The following is a 17,789-nucleotide window of genomic DNA, read 5'->3' on the forward strand; positions in this document are numbered from 1 at the left end:
TTGGAGTCAAACAGAACCAGGTTCCAACCTATCTCCTTCATTTTCTGGCTCTGTGAAATGAATAGGTTGCATAACATCTCTGAGTTCCAGTTTCTTCACCTGTCAAGGCAGTGATCATACGTACTCATCTCAAAGGGTTGAGGTGGGGATGAAATGAGATCATCTTCATAATAGAATAGATCATCTTTATGGAACCCACTCAGTGCCTGGCATATAGTAGGTGTTGTGTAAATAATGACCGACTTCTCCTTCCCTTCTCCTCCCTCTGCTTCTGTTCGAAGGGGAGAAGTTTTAGATCCGGCCACCAATTCACAGGCAATGCAGCAGGAAAACAAGGATGTTGAATGACAGCAGGGCAAAATCCAGAGCTTCACAAACTCTGTAGGACACAAATGGCCCAGAATCCTCCACTGGTAAATGACAGGAGAGAGAAATACAGAGAACAAAATGGAATGTCTGGACCTTATTCGGATCCAGGTTCAGATAAACCAATTGGAAGAAAAAAAGACACTATCAAGGAAATTCTGCTACTGGCTGGATATTTTATAATAATGTTAAGTAATTATCGCTAATGTTTTAGGTGTGATAATGGTATTGTAGTTACTCTTTAAAAGAGTGTTTATCTTTTAGGGCACATAGTGAAGAAATTATAGATGAAATAATATGGTAATTGGGATTTGCTTTAAAATAATTGAGTGGACTGAAGCAGGGAGGTTGGGGCATAGATGAAGCAAAATTGGCCGTGTGTGGACAACAGTTGAAGCTGGGTGATGGTATATGGGGGATTGTTAAACTATTTTCTCTTCCCTTGTATAAAAAAGGCAGTGATCCTTTCTAGACGGGCAGTGTCTTTTCCCGCGCATCTTCTCAGCACTTCCCTTGCTTCAACTCCACCTCAACCCTCTAGACTATTACCGCAGCCTCCTATAGTCTCCCAGGCTTTGGTTTCTCTCCCTTCCAAGCTCCTTCCCATTTTTCTACCAAAGTTATCCTCCTGCTGCTACTGCTGCTGCTAAGTCACTTCAGTCGTGTCCGACTCTGTGCGACCCCATAGACGGCAGCCCACCAGGCTCCCCAATCCCTGGGATTCTCCAGGCAAGAACACTGGAGTGGGTTGCCATTTCCTTCTCCAGTGCATGAAAGTGAAAAGTGAAAGTGAAGTCACTCAGTCGTGTCCGACCCTCAGGGACCCCATGGACTGCAGCCTACCAGGCTCCTCCATCCATGGGATTTTCTAGGCAAGAGTACTGGAGTGGGGTGCCATTGCCTTCTCTGAAAGTTATCCTCCTAGAACACAAATAAGATCATGTTAGTTACCTGATTAAAAATTTTTGGGTAGCTCCTCATTGCCAATAATCTACAGGAGTGTAAAACCCATATTCTGGTACTCAAAGACCTTCAGAGTCTAAACCCAGCCTTCCTGTTAGTCCCAGCCCCAGCTGCATTCTCACTCTTCATGAAGCCTGACTTTGCTCACATTTGCTAGGCACTTTGAGACCTCCATACCTTCTCCTGTACAGCTCTCTGTTTGGCAGGTCCTCCCCACTCCCCACGAACTTCATCTATTTAAGACTAAATTATTTTTCAAAGCTCGGTTCAAGTGCCATTCTGCCTTCATGCTTTCTGGAAGTCTTTGCACTGTTCACCAAATACCTCTGCCTCTCTGCCTTCTGGCATATGGTAGGCTCTCACTTCCTTGGCTCTCTGAGGCTGGATGGGGCCATGTGATCAGTTTTAGCCAATAGGTTGCGAGTGGAAGTCAAACATTTCACTTCTGGGCCAAGAATTCAATTGCTAATTCAAAACCCTCTCAAGCTCTCTTTCCCTCTGGTTCAGCAATATCCATATATTGGCTGCTTCGTCAGGCTGGGTTTTGGCGTGAGCATGACACCATGGAGCAGAACCTTCTGTCCACTGTGAGGGCTGGCTATTGTAGGATAAATAAATCAGAGGGGGTGTTTGTTTCTTCAGCATAACCTAATCTATTCTGACTGATAACTCTTCCCTCTGTGATTTAGACTCAACTGTGCTGATGTCTCTGTCTGCTTCATCATCCTGTGTGTATAATGTGTCTAGATGATAGAGTCCTTCAGGTCAGGAATTCTATTTCATGGTGCTTGTATTCAGGAAACTAGCAGTTAGCATGGTGCACTGCAGGGCACAGGTGTGAACTGAATGCCCAGCAGTGCATAGCTATGGATAGCTATGGTTGGTGCAGGTTGGGGAGGGGTGGAATGTGTGGGGGTTAAGATGTGCCATCCTTGTGAGGGGCCTCCCACTCATTAGTCATGGGAATCATGATGGTTTGGAGATGGAGCTGGGTTGTAGCTTGATGCTTTCCATGGATGTTGTGCCCAGCCCCTGGGAATGGGTCATGACTGGTCTAAACCAATCAGTCATCCCCATTCCTTGGGCTCATGATGAGTTTATTCTTGGGCACATACATGGTCCAGTTCTGAACTGTGAGATGTAAGGGAAAGTCGTGTTCTCTTCCTGAAAAACTGAAAGAGAAATGAGAAATGGATCTGAATTTCACTGAAAGCAGAGCCTGAGAAAGGATTCAAATGCTAAGGGCTTACACGGGAGGGGTTCCCAGGGAGCAGACGAGAGGGTAGTGGAAAGATTTGAAGACAAACAAATAAAAGGCATACTTATTTTTGAGTTTGTTACCCTGGGGCTCAGTGCTGCTTGGGACCTTCTGAGGGACACTGGAATTGTCCCTCCTGCTGAGAAACCTATATGCAGGTCAGGAAGCAACAGTTAGAACTGGACATGGAACAACAGACTGGTTCCAAATAGGAAAAGGAGTACGTCAAGTCTGTATATTGTCACCCTGCTTATTTAACTTATATGCAGAGTACATCATGAGAAACGCTGGGCTGGAAAAACCACAAGCTGGAATCAAGATTGCCGGGAGAAATATCAATAACCTCAGACATGCATATGATACCACCCTTATGGCAGAAAGTGAAGAGGGACTAAAAAGCCTCTTGATGAAAGTGAAAGAGGAGAGTGAAAAAGCTGGCCTAAAGCTCAACATTCAGAAGATGAAGATCATGGCATCTGGTCCCATCACTTCATGGGAAATAGATGGGGAAACAGTGGAAACAGTGGCTGACTTTATTTTTTGGGGCTCCAAAATCACTGCAGATGGTGATTGCAGCCATGAAATTAAAAGATGCTTACTCCTTGGAAGGAAAGTTATGACCAACCTAGATAGCATATTCAAAAGCAGAGACATTACTTTGCCAACAAAGGTCCATCTAGTCAAGGCTATGGTTTTTCCAGTAGTCATGTATGGATGTGAGAGTTGGACTGTGAAGAAAGCTGAGTGCCGAAGAATTGATGCTTTTGAACTGTGGTGTTGGAGAAGACTCTTGAGAGTCCCTCGGAGTGCAAGGCGATCCAACCAGTCCATTCTAAAGGAGATCAGTCCTGGGTGTTCTTTGGAAGGAATGACGCTAAAGCTGAAACTCCAGTACTTTGGCCACCTCATGCAAAGAGTTGACTCATTGGAAAGGACTCTGATGCTGGGAGGGATTGGGGGCAGGAGGAGAAGGGGACGACAGAGGATGATGGCTGGATGGCATCACTGACTCGATGGACGTGAGTCTGAGTGAACTCCGGGAATTGATGATGGACAGGGAGGCCTGGCGTGCTGCAATTCATGGGGTTTCAAGGAGTCGGACACGACTGAGCGACTGAACTGAACTGAACTGATGGCATGAGGTGGGGCATTTATCCAAGGACGTTCATGGGTTGCCAGTCGCCCCTCCTTTTCTGGGAACTGGATGTTCACCAGTAACTTCCTGGTGACCAGAATCCAGTGGGCACCTTGCTACTCAGTTGCTTCTTTGCTGTGTATGTCCCCCACTTCCTGCTCCAGAACTCTTTTCTGCCTGGGTTTCTAGGCTGTCTTCCTCCAGTGCTTCTTTGCAGCCTCTGTGGCCACTTCTTGTTTTCCCTCCCAGGCATCTTTCCCTTTTTCCACTTGGTAGACATCTCCTAGGTTCTATTCTGGTCATCCTCACCTCTACCTACCCTCACTGGGCACACCGATTCACGGAATGGTTCCAGCTGTTACTGCTGTGATGCCAGCTCCAAAATCCACACCCCCAGCCCTCTCTCCTGAGTTCCGCAGGCATAAATCTATTCATTCAACCAACAGCTATTTATCAAAAAGGTTTTTCTTTTCCCCTTTGGCCACACGGAGTGGTTTGTGGGATCTTTGTCCCCTGACTAGGGATTGAACCTGGGCCTTGACAGTGAAAGCACCGAATCCTAACCACTGGACCACAGGGAATTCCCTTTATCAAGTGGTTTGAATCTGCCAGGAGTTGGGATAAAGCAGTAAATAGGAACTCAACTTCTAGGAGGGAACAAGTGGGCAAAATCCAAGAAAAGCAGATAATTTTGGCTAGTAAATACTAAATGCTATGCAGACAATAAAACAGGTCCGTGTGCTTGAACATGTGTGTGTGTGCACACTATTTGAGAGTGACTGCTTTGACGATGTAGTATTTGAGCAGGGATCCTGCTGTTTGTGACTGTGCAAGTGCAAAGGTCATAGAGAACTTCCCAGTGTATTTGAGGACAGATAGGAAGGCAATGGCACCCCACTCCAGTACTCTTGCCTGGAAAATCCCATGGACGGAGGAGCCTGGTAGGCTGCAGTCCATGGGGTCGCTAAGAGTCGGACACGACTGAGCGACTTCACTTTCACTTTTCACTTTCATGCATTGGAGAAGGAAATGGCAACCCACTCCTGTGTTCTTGCTTGGAGAATCCCAGGGACGGGGGAGCCTGGTGGGCTGCCGTCTATGGGGTCGCACAGAGTCGGACACAACTGAAGCGACTTAGCAGCAGCAGCAGCAGCAGCAGGAAGGCCGGAGTGGCTGGAATGATGTCAGCATAAGGCCACAGCGTGGGTAGACATAAGGTCAGAGATAAGGTTAAGAAGATAGCAGGGCTGGGGCAAGCAGGGCCAGGAAAGCAAGGGTCTAGCAAGACTCCCAGGCAATACTTATATGCGCTTTTGCACTCATTCGAGAACAACTAGGGCAAATGGAGAAGGGAAGAGATGAGAAGAGAAACTTCATTTAAAAATTATTTGGGGGGTGGGATGAATTGGGAAATTGGGATTGACAGTCAGTCAGTCAGTTCTGTCGCTCAATCACGTCTGACTCTTTGTGACTCCATGAACCACAGCACGCCAGGCCTCCCTGTACATCACCAACTCCTGGAGTTTACACTCATGTCCATTGAGTCGGTGATGCCATCCAACTGTCTCATCCTCTGTTGTCCCCTTCTCCTCCAGCCTTCAATCTTTCCCAGCATCAGGGTCTTTTCAAATGAGTCAGCTCTTCACATCAGGTGGCCAAAGTATTGGAGTTTGAGCTTCAACATCAGTCCTTCCAATGAATACCCAGGACTAATCTTTAGAATGGACTGGTTGGATCTCCTAGCCTGGTTGGATCTCCTTCAGGTTGACATATGCACACAATTTTTTTAAAAAGTATTTATTGAATTTGTTACAGTATCGCTTCTGGCTTATGTTTTGATTTTTTTAGCTGAGGCATGTGGGATCTTAGCTCTGCAATTGGGGATCCAACCCACACCCCTTGCATTGGAAGGCGAAGTCTTAACCACTGGACCACCAGGGAAGTCACTGACATGTATACGCTATTGATACAATGTATACAATGGATACCTAGGGTAACCAGTGAGTTTGTACCTACTGTGTAGAACAGGGAACTCAATGAATGCTCTGTGGTGACCTAAATGGGAAGGAAGTCCAAAAAAGAGGAGATTCATGGGTACATAAAACTGATTCACTTTGCTGTACAGCAGAAGCCCAACACAACACTGTAAAATGACTCTGCTGCTGCTGCTGCGTCGCTTCAGTCGTGTCCGACTCTGTGCGACCCCATAGACGGCAGCCCACCAGGCTTCCCGTCCCTGGGATTCTCCAGGCAAGAACACTGGAGTGGGTTGCCATTTCCTTCTCCAATGCATGAAAGTGAGAAGTGAAAGTGAAGTCGCTCAGTCGTGTCTGACTCTAGCGACCCCATGGACTGCAGCCTACCAGGCTCCTCCATCCATGGGATTTTCCAGGCAAGAGTACTGCCAAGAAAAATTAATTTTCGTTAATTATATACATTTATGTATATATACATAAATGTATATCTATTATAATCAATAAAATTTTTCTATTCACTTCATAGGATAAAAGTAAAAGTTATTCTTCCAGGAAATTCCTTGGCTGTCTATTGGTTAGGACTGGGTGCTTTCACTGCCGGGCCTGGGTTCCATCCCTGGTCAGGGAGCTGAGATTTCAGTCAGTCCCAAGATTAGGCCAAAAAAAAGTCCTTCGAAAGTTTTTTGGGGACGTGTAGAACACAGAGAAGTATAAAATACTACCACACCCTCCTATGAGCTCATTGCCAGTTTCAACACCATTAACTTAATTTAACAAAGGAAACAAATTGGCAGCCAGGAAATAGGAGGAAAACCAAGAAAGTATTGTGTCCATGAAACCTGTCAAAGAGAGAGGCCAACAGTGACAAATAAAGGCAACGAGGTCTTGTAGGTTTATTTTAATTTTAATCTTTTTACCGAAGAATAGTTGATTTTCAATACTGTGTTAGTTTCAGGTGTTCACCATAGTGATTCAGTATTTTTGAAGATTATACTCCATTATAGGTTATTACAAGATAATGAGGGTAATTACCTGTGCTGTACAGGATAGCCTCATTGTTTATCTATTTTATATATAATAGTTCATATCTATCTAATAGCTAATCCCATACTCCTAATTTATATGCCCCCCCCGCCGCCTTCTCCCCTTTTAACTGTAAGTTTGTTTTCTATGCCTATGAGTCTATTTCTGGCTTGCATAAACATTTATTTGTATTGTTTTTTAGATTTCACTTACAAGTGATATCCTACGATTTTGTCTTTTTTTGTCTGACATTTCACTAAGCATAATATTCTCTAGGTCCATTCATGTTGCTACAAATGGTAATATTTTGTTCTTTTTTATGGCTGAGTAATACTCCATTGTATAATTTATACCACATCTTCCTAAGCCAGTTGCCTGTTGATGGAGACTTGGGTTACTTCCATGTCTAAGCTATTGTAGATAGTGCTTCTATGAACATTGGGATGCATGTATCCTTTTGAATTAGTGTTTTTATTTTTGTCTGGAAGGAAATGGCAACCCACTCCAGTGTTTTTGCCTGGAGAATCCCAGGGACGAGGGAGCCTGGTGGGCTGCCGTCTCTGGGGTCGCACAGAGTCAGACACGACTGAAGTGACTTAGCAGCAGCAGCAGCAGCATGCCCAGGAATGGAGTTGCTGGATCATATGATAGTTCTATTTTTAGTTTTTTAGAGAACCTCCTTACTGTTTTCCATAATGGCTGCACCCTTTTTTCCCCATCCTTGCCAACATTTGAGAAGTCTGTCTAAATTTCTTCAGGCAGACGTAGGTGTACCTTCTTTTATTCCCCCTGGTTAATGTTACAGTCCTAACCTCATTTTGGTAATACCATTCAGAGATCTGCTCCCCTCTGCATTTGGCTATAAACTCCTTCACAGTACCTGGCTCCCTTTTAGAGGATTTCATCCATTCTCAGCCCTGGGATTTGGGTGGGGTGCGCTCTTATCCCCAGTTATCCCTTAGCTACTCAGCACACTGGCCACAGTGGCTGGTTCAGGCACGGGTTGTTGTTCAGTCGCTAAGTCATGTCCGACTCTTTGTGACCCCATGGACTGCATGCCAGGCTCCTCTGTCCTCTACCATCTCCCAGAGTTTGTTTAAATTCATGTCCACTGAGTCGGTGATGTTATCTAACCATGTCATCCTCTGCTGCCCTCCTCTCCTTTTGCCTTCAATCTTTCCCAGCATCAAGGTTTTTTCCAATGAGTCAGCTCTTTGCACCAGGTGGCCAGCGTTTTGGAGCTTTAGCTTCAGCATCAGCCCTTCCAATGAATATTCAGAGCTGATTTCCTTTAGGATTGACTGGTTTGATCTTGCAGTCCAAGGGACTCTCAAGGATCTTCTCCAGCACCACAATTTGAAAGCATCAATTCTTCAGTGCTCAGCCTTGTTTATGATCCAAATCCCAGTTCTGTACATGACTACTGGAAAAACCAATACAGTCCATAGGGTCACAAACAGTCCGACACTACTGAGCAACTGAGCATATAGGAGGCACTCAGGGATGGGTATTTGATCCATTTCAAGTGAATGAGAGAGTATGAGTCTCAGGACTTATAAAGCAGTCACTAGTATGAGGATGTGAGTCTGGAATTGCTATGACCATTGTATAACTCCGAACCTGAAGCTGATGGAAGGTCACTGTTGAAACATTATGATGAAGCCACCATGAAAGGCTGAGTGACAGAGTGGGAAAGTGAAGTCCTTGGTGACACTGTATGAACTCTTGCATTAAGCCTTGCTCAGAGCCAGCTTTTCCTCTGGACTTTAATGTGAGCCAGTAAATTGTCTTTATTGTTTAAGCCAGTTGAGTTGGATTTTTGTTTATTCCAACTTAAAGAGTCCTAACTAGTACAGCAATTAGTGCCATGAGTAATGTGTGTTAGTTGCTTAGCCGTGACTCTGTGACCCCATGGACTGCAGCCTGCCAGGCTCCTCTGTCCATGGAATTCTCCAGGCAAGAATACTGGAGTGGACTGCCATTTCCTTCCCCAGGGATCTTCCTGACCCAGGGATCCAAGGGTCTCCTGATTATAGGCAGATCCTTTATCATCTGAACTACCAGAGAAGCCATGAGTAAGAGGCCACACAAATGGTTCAGCCCCAAAGTGATTCAACGAAAGAGGAAAGATGAAGGGCAGTAATAACCCCTCTATCTTGGGTTGAGAAATTAGCAATCTGATCCAGCTAGTTATATGGTTTCCTGTTGTACCTTGGAATGCAGCTCACGTGCCTGCTATGGTTTTAGCAGCACATTACTTAGTAGAGAAATTCAGAGTGTTGGATTGGGTTGGTTCCTTCTTGTTGCTATTAGTAAAGTACTATAAAAAGGTAAACTTATGTTCAAACTAGCCTACCCAAAAAGAGAAAAGGAAGAAAATAGAGCTTTGCTAAGAGAAGCTCTTTCTGCCTGTGGTAGAAAATGGCTAAGATTCTGGAAACTGGCAGAATCGTAAAATCCCCAAAGCTTTGCCCCAGAGTCTATGAGTATAAGCAGAAGCAGGAATGGGGTATACATCACAGGAGATAAGACTGGGACATGTCCTTTCCTAAGTATTTCCTGGTTTTCACGCCCTTGATATGTACATGGGATATAACCTACAGGCAAGGACCAGACTCGGGGTGCCTCTCCTGTTGTCCTAAGCTATAGCTATCCTAAGGTAAGGCCGAGAGTCTGGAAGAGCACTGAGGTTTGTTGCTTAAAGAAAGAAATACCTGCACTAGATGCCAGACCCAGAGACCAGTCTCAGCAAGACTTTTGGTTTTATGTACTAGCTCACAGAATCCATCAGAAGCAAATAGATTGGAAGCCCATAGAGAGATTTGCAGTGCCAAAGAAACTCTGAGCCCAGACGCCAATGGCCAGAGACTTCAACTCTAATGGAATTTCTTAGGTGTCCAAATACAGTGAGTGAAACTTCATAGGGATAAAACATTACAGCAGTATTTCTTACACTATTAGGTATATAAGAAATTTATTAAAAGTGTCAGTTCTTGGGAATTCCCTGGTGGTCCAGTAGTTAGGACTCTGTGCTTCTACTGTGGGGGACTCCAGTTCCATCCCTGGGATCTCTGATTTGAAACTGAGATCCCACAAGTCTCATGGTGTGGCCCCCTCCCCTCCCCCCACAAATATTAATTCTTGGGCTTTGTTCCTAAAGAATATGATTCCTTCTGTCTGAGATTGAACTCAGGCATCTTCACTATTAACAAATGTCCCTGATGGTTTACATGCAGGTGACTGGGAAACCTCTGTTTGGGAGAAATTGCATTTAGGGAAATGATTGAATTCCTTAGTGACAGCAGAACTCCTTCTGTCCTTATAGTATCTAGCACTGTGTAGGGCACAGAAGGGGAGCTTGGCAGAGACTTGCCCACTAGACTGGAAAAGCACAGGTGTCCAGAGCCAACGTGGATTTGGGAAGTATGCAGACTCTGATCCCAGAGACTGATGTGCCCTGTGTCCCCGCTTCCCTGCCCCTTGATTCTGCTTGCTCCTGCTTTGCACCTATTGGGGTGGCCTTATCCAGACACTGAGCTGGCAGTGAATGTACCCGGGGTCCTCTGCCAGTGCCCCTTGTTCAGGCAGAGAGTTCTGGACACATCTGTGGGAAGGAGGATGTGTCAAATGTCGGGGAGTGTTTACTAGGCTTCTCCGTGTTTATTGTCTTCCTTCCACCACACCTCAGGACAAGGAGCATTCTGAGAGCCTCAGTGGAGCAGTCACACTTCTGTGGCACCTTGAGTGACTCATGTGTCTCAACTTTACACACCCTCCATCAAAGGCCTTGGAATTGTCAAGGTCAGGATATTTAAAGCCACATTCTTGGGAGTGCTCTGGACACTGCCAGCTCAGCTCAGGAAGAGGGACATGCCCAGAGGACAGCTGTTACAGTTGGTGCCCATGGTTTATGACAAGTCTGAAGCACATACCAGTCATGAGTATGGCCATATGGTCCTGGCCAAGTGATCATAGATTTCTCTTTATTCATTTTCCTAAAATTTTAATTCAGCGCCTACTGTATGCCAGACACCAGGAATGATGCAAAGGTATATAGAAACAACCCCAAATTAGCTCACAGACTTCTTTTAAAGACAATGAAAGCCAGAAATCTGTGGAGCAACATCATTAAACTACTGAAAGAAGAAACTATCACCCTTGAATTCTATACCCAACAAAACTATTTTTCAAAAATTATGATGAAATGAGAACATTTTCAGGCAAAATATGAAAAAATTCATCACCAGCAGACCTGTACTATGAGAAATATTGACATAAGTCCCTCAAGCAGAAGGAAAATTATACTATGTAGGAGTGTGGATCTCTACAAGACAATTAAGAGTGGTAGAAGTGAGATGTTCCAACTACTAAATGAAGAAGGAATGTTATAACTAGATCACAATTTTGAAAGCCTTACTGAAATAATGGATCTAGGCAATGAAGAACAACGGCTGACAATATGACCAAAAGAGAGACATGCTGCATGCTAGGTAGTTCACTTGTGTCTGACTCTTTGTGACCCTAATGGACTATAACCCTCCAGGCCTAATCTGTCCATGGGTTCTCCAGGCAAGAATATTGGAGGGAGTTGCCTTTTCCTTCTCCAGAGGATCTTCCTGGCACAGGGATTGAACCCGCATCTCTTACATCTCCTGCATTGCAGGTGGATTCTTTACCACTAGTGCCACCTGGGAAGTCCCACAAAGAGAGACAACAGATATTATACATGTTGACAGAGGCACACTTCACTGCCTATGGGAAATAATATTGCCAAAAAGCAGAAACAAAAAGAGGTAATAATAATCAAATCTGAATCTAGCCTGGTGGTCCAGTGGCTGAGACACCCATGCTCCCAGTGCAGAGGACCTAGGTTCAACCCCTGGTCAGGGAACCAGAGCCCACAAGCCACAGCTAAGGCCTGGTGCAGCCAGATAAATAAATAATAAAACAATAAAAAATCTAACTATCAATTTATAGGAAATTGGGGAAGAGAAAGGGAAAGAGAAACAAGTTAAATGACACCACTGTGTTTGTCTGGCTTTTTTTAAATAAAATATTTATTTGGCTACACGAGGTGTTAGTTGCATAATGCGGGATCTTCAGTCTTCACTGTGGCAATTGGAATCTTGAGTTGTGGCATGTGAACGCTTAGTTGCGGCATGTGGGATCTAGTTCCCTGACAAGGGATTGAACCCAGGCCATATGCGCTGGGAGTGTGGTGTCTTAGCCACTGGACCACCAGGGAAGTCCTCTGTATGGATCTTTAGATCCCTAATTCAAACTAACTAGAAAGGGCAAAAAAAAAAAAAAAAAAAAATACACTTAGGGAAATGTGAAATCTGACAGATATATTAAGGAATAACTGGGTGGGGGAGGGGAACAGTTATCCAGGCAAGAGCGAGAAGGTGGGCACAGCACTGGCAAAGACATGTCCTCTTAGGAAGAGGGCGAGAGTTGGCAGGTACAGGAGAAAAGACTCCCGCTGCATACATGTCCTCTGACCTTTACCCCAGGCTAGGACTGGTAGGGGTGCTCTGGTTTCTGAGAAAGAAAAATGCAGAATATTGACATGGAGACTATTTCTCTTGATCTCTTCTGGCCACCCTGGGTGTGAGGGGCCACCTCAGGGGAAGAAGTCTTGTTGAGAGCTTTCAAGGTTACCCTCAGCAACAGGGTTCGAGCGCCAGAAGCGTGGGGGAGACAGAAGCTTTGAGCACTTCAGCCCTCTTCCACTCTCTCAGCTCTGCCTGGGGGTAGAAGAGTAGGAAGGCCGAGAGAACTGGCGGGAAGAAGAGGTAAGAAAAGAGGGAAGGAGAGACAGAGGGGAAAAGAGGAGAAGAGGGAAGAGAACAGGAAAGAGAGCGCAGCACACACTCAGATGCTCCCCTCCCAAGTACCAGTTGACTTCAGCCTCTAGACGTTAGGATAGAGTCCTCCCTTCCTCTCCTCACACTCCCTGCAGTTCAGTCCAGAGGCAAAGCTGCTCATGAGGAGGGATGAGGGGGTGCTCCGGCCACAGAGATTAATGAGTTTGCTCAGGTCAAAGGGGAAGTTGAGATGATGAAATGGCTGAAGGACGTGCCCTGGGCTCTGACCCTGGTTTGTCCACCATCACTCAGGGTTGATCCTGTATGCTGTGGTACCTCTGTCCTATGGCCCCTTGTGGCACAAAGTGCCCAGTGAGAAGCAATAACCAGAATCTTAGCTGGCATTATTGAGGTCTCAGCCTGCCAGGTTTTCTTCTACGTGCTTTACACAGTAATTTATTTCATCAACAACCCTTTGAGGAAGGTACTGTTATTAAACCCATGTAACAGATGAAGTAGGGATACCCTCATAGCTCAGTCAGTAAAGAATCTGCCTGCAATGCAGGAGACCTGGGTTCTGTTCCTGGGTTGGGAAGATCTTCCCTGGAGAAGGAAATGGCAACCCAATCCATTATTCTTGCCTGGGAAATCCCATGGACAGGGGAACCTGGTGGGCTACAGTCCATGGGGTCACAAGAGTTGGACACGACTTAGTGACTAAATCAATAGATGAAGTAACTAAGCTCAGAGAGGTTAAGTCACTTACTTCAAGTCACACAGAGAATAAGTGGTTCCCCTGTAACCAAACCTAGGAGGAGTCTGGTTCCAACCACTCCGAAGGCACTTGTGACCTCACTACGCTCCCCCAGACAGAGGCTTGTTCAGACTCCCACTTCCCCCGCCCCCGTGAGCAGCTGGGGCCCAGGGCTGGAATTAAGGCGTCCCAGAGCTCTGGAGGAGACCTGGGGGCCACACCGGAAAAACCACCCTGTGTTCACAAGGCTGAGGGCCCCCAAGGCTGGGGAACATTTTGCCAAAAACAACAGCGTGGCTGCCCTAAACTGTTCTCAGCTGAACAGCCTGGATGCAAGGCTGATCCGCGTATGATTCTTATCAGCTCTCCAAGAGAGAACTCTGCATCATGACATTCTGATCCCAGGATATGAAAAGGGAACTGGGGAAGGGGGTGTCCAAGGCCATGCGGCGTCAGGAGAAGGGCTGGGGACTGGAGGGCAGCCCAGCTCTCAGGGGGCAGCTGGGTCCCCTCCCCAGGTTCTGGCAGAACACCCTTGAATGATTTAGCCTGAAATAGCATAAGAACTTCTTTTCCATTTTTTCCAGGCTTTTGGATGAAATTATATTTTACAAATGACTCATTATTATATTTATAGCTTCTCTCCAAATGATTCAAATTGTGGTTTGTCGCCTCCCTGTCTCTCAACTTCCCCCCTAGCTTGACAGGAAGAAGTGCTGTTTACTGTACGGCCAGGTGTGGCCGCTGAGAGTGGCTGTGCCCCCTATAATTACGTTCCCTGAGCCCTGACAGGCACTCCGGCACTCGGAGTCATGTGCAGCCTTTGTTCCAGCACGTCTTTGGGAACTCGGCTTGGAATCCACTGCTGTAGGAAGTGCCTGTGTGCGTGGTGGGAGGGAGTGGGGAGGAGTGGGCAGCGGGAGGAGGCGGGGGCCTGTTCCCCGGGAGGCTGTGACAGAGGGGGCCTTTGTGAGGGCACAGGCTGGAGAAGCCAGAGCTGCGGGTCCTCAAAGCACCCTGTGAGAAGGCTGGGGAAGGGGGTGGATCTGGGTCCAGACCAGTGAGGACCCTCCACCCCCACCCCGGTGTGGGGGGCGGGCAACACTCCGCCCCCTCCCCCAGCCTCCATTGAGAAGTTGAGAGGGTGGCTGGTGGAGGCGGTGGCGGCTCAGACATTTCAGGCTGTGCTAGGGTCTGGTTATTGACACCACGGTTTCTTGTGAGGAACCACTCTGGCTCTATCAGGAATGGGAGCGGGTGGTTCTTGAGTTCCCTCTCTCTTCCAGGCTCAGCTTCCCCACCTCTACCCTCCCACTCCAGCACCCCCCACTCCCCAGCTCCCAGGTGTGGTCAGATTAGCCTGAGAGAGTGGCTTGCTCTTAAACAGGCCGTCTTTGAGGGGAAAGGTGGCCAGAAGGCCCCATTTGCAATGATAGTTTATTCTACCAGATGCCCATAGGATCAAAGTCCCCTTGGTCTGCCCTCCTGGGTACTAAGAAAAGCTTAAAGTCCACAGAATGGGACAGAAGGACATTCTGGAAGTCACAGTCTCACAACAACGCCCCTGTTCCTCGGGGTCCTTGGACCTCAGACATGGTGACCCCCAGATGCCTGTGGCTGGCTGCGGGGTGAGGGTCCTGGGACCACAGCAAGGACAGGCCACCTGCGGTGCCCAGAAGACCCAGAGGGAGCTGGCCTCTCAGGCGGGACCTGTCTGCAGACCTCTCCCTGGGCCTCAGGGGAAGAATTGGCTCCTTGATGTTACAATTCTGCGCTGAAAGGGAGGCTGGGCCCCTTGAGGATCAGAGCCTGGAGTTGTATGCTGGCCAAGCCTTGGGCTCTGGTTGTGTCCCCAGCTTGCCTGCCCGCCCGGGGTTCCTTCGGGTCTGCTTCCATTTTTCATTCTTGGCACTGCCTGAGTGAGTGTGAAGGGGGCTCGGGTGGGGGTGGAGGTGCTTGTGGAAATGGGTGTGGACCAGCATAATGTAATTATTGGTGAAATCAGGGTGAAGCCTGAATACAGATGACTTCCATCTGGGCTGAGCTGGGTCCCTGTGAGGTGTGGGAGGTGGTCCTGAGGAGTGCCTAGGGACCCAACTGGGGACCCTAGATGAGAGGCCTGGGACCCCCTCTCTCTGGGGGATTCCATGGAAGGAAGCAGAGAGGCCTTGACAAGTCCCTCCTCAGAGAGAACGGGAGGCTGTGAAAAGAACCAGAAGGGGTCCTGGTGAGGTCGGGGTGGCAAAAGGGAGGAAGGGGCAGGGCCAGGTGTGCGTTCACCTGGGCTGTGGGTGACCCGAATGTACTCCTTGGGCTTGAGGGACAGAGAGACTCTTTGTTGGAGAGAAATGCTGCCTCCTGCATCTGGGGTAGAGCTGGGGCTGGCGGCCTTCTGACAGCAGCCAAGCCGGCTGGTGGTCAGACTGAGGGGCAGCCAACTCCACCAACTGAAGCCACCTTTGGACCACCTTCTTCATGGGGTTTGTGGTCCTGGAGCCACCCTCCTTGTGCTGGCACCTTTTCACCAGGCTGTTGACCATCATGTCAACGTGTGAGTGCCATGAACGTGGTTGTTTAATCGCTAAGTTGTGTCTGTGTCCAACTCTTTGCCATCTCTTGGGCTACAGCCCTCTAGGCTCCTCTGTCTGTGGGATTTCCCAGGCAAGAATACTGGAGTGGGTTGCCATTTCCTTCTCCAGAGGATCTTCCCAACTCAGGGATCGAACCCATGTCTTCTGCTTTGGCAGATGGATTATTTACCACTGAGTCACCAGGGAGGCTTGAACATGGTTAGAAGGTGTCATTTTTGAATATGTGTTCAAGGGATTACGCTTTCCCTGGCCTCTCCCATACCCCTCTCCCAAATCTGCTCCTGCTTGGAACCCCATTGCATGCCTCATGCAGGCAATGCTATGGGCAGCCTGTGGGCAAAACTGGATCCTGCCTCTGAATTAAAAGCAAATCATGGAGAAAAATGTGTCTTGACAAAATGGGTTTTCACGGCAGAGAGAGATCAGGCTGGGAAGAACTTGGCATCATTCCACCTTCAATGAGGATGATGATTTAGGGATGATGATGGAGGATCAAAGTATTATCTTTAGGTTGTATTTATGGAGCGATTTACTCCTTATTATCTACCTCCTTATTATCAGGTAGAAACTTACTTCTAATGTTTGAGATGTTTTTAATTTGACAAAGTGAAATTAGAGATGATGAAATCAGCTTGCACACACTTCTCAAACTGTGTTCATATCCATTATCTCTCGAGGGGCAGCCTGTTCCCTTCTCTGTTTTCTTTATAAGGATATTGAGATACAGAGATTAGATAACTTGCCCGAGGATGCACAACTAGTTACTGACCAGGTTTAGAATCAAGGTCCTTTTCCTTGGGCTTCCCAGGTGGCACTAGTGGTAAGGAATCTGTTTGCGAATGCAAGAGACCTGAGAGAAGCTGGTTTGATCCCTGGATCGGGAAGATCCCCTGGAGAAGGGCTCGGTAACCCACTCCAGTATTCTTGTCTGGAGAATCCCATGGACAGAGGAGCCTGGCAGGCTACAGTCCATGGCGTCACAGAGTCGGACACGACTGAATGACTTAGCACACATGCACGCCTACATGGATGGTGCCTCCTCTGTGGTTCTGCTTTCTGTCAGTTTGGAAACAGAACTGAAGCCTACAGCCGTGTAGGTGGGGTCAGCAGAGAGATGACTGAAAGCAGGTGAAGGTACCCTCCTTAGCTCGGGGCTCCCTGAAGGTGTTCGCAGAGCTGCTGAAATGTAGGGTGGCAGAAGGAAAAGCCTCCCTTTTTTCAATTAACTGCAAGTCTCTCTTGGGTTCAGAGTGGATGGGTTTTGTTGTTGTTAAATCTATTTAATGTATTTGGCTGTGCTGGGTCTTAATTGCGGCATGCAGGATCTTTAACTGCGGTGTGCAAACTCTTAGTTGTGGCATGTGGGATCTAGTTCCCTGACCAGGGATCGAACCTGGGTCCCCTGCATGGGGAGCACAGAGTCTTAGCCACTGGACCACCAGGGAAGTCCTGAAGTCAGAGTGAAAGTTGCTGACAGTACTTATTTATTGTGGTAAAGTATGCATTATATAAAAGTCACCATTTTTACCACTTTTAAGTGTACAGTTCAGTGGCATTAAGTATATTTACATCATTGGGCAACCATTCCCACCATCCATCTTCAAAACCTTTTTCATCTTCCCAGACTGAAACCTCATACCCACTGAAAAATCAATCCCCGTTCTCCCCTCTCTCCAGCCCCTGGCAGCCACTGTTCTGCTTTGTGTCTCTAGGAGTTTAACTACTCTAGGGACTTCATGTAAGTGGAATCATATAGTATTTGTCCTTTTGTGTCTGTTTTGTATTGACTTGTTTTTTATTGGATCATCATTTTTAACTATAACAGGGATAGTAATTAGCAGTGCTCCATGCCCATAAAGGCGTGAAAAAAAGAGAACAAGAGTGATTTGGGGTGGATTTCTCAACTGAGAGGGGTA

General features: G+C 47.1%; 1 non-coding gene across 1 annotated transcript; it reads right to left on the reverse strand.

The window, feature by feature from the left end:
- Positions 1 to 17,245: 17,245 nt before the first annotated feature.
- TRNAG-CCC lies at positions 17,246 to 17,318 on the reverse strand. Its single transcript has one exon. It is a non-coding gene; the product is annotated as a tRNA-Gly (tRNA).
- Between the last annotated feature and the right edge of the window lie 471 nt (positions 17,319 to 17,789).

This window comes from Bubalus bubalis, chromosome 4 (genome assembly GCF_019923935.1).
Source record: "Bubalus bubalis isolate 160015118507 breed Murrah chromosome 4, NDDB_SH_1, whole genome shotgun sequence".
Lineage (NCBI taxonomy): Eukaryota > Metazoa > Chordata > Mammalia > Artiodactyla > Bovidae > Bubalus > Bubalus bubalis.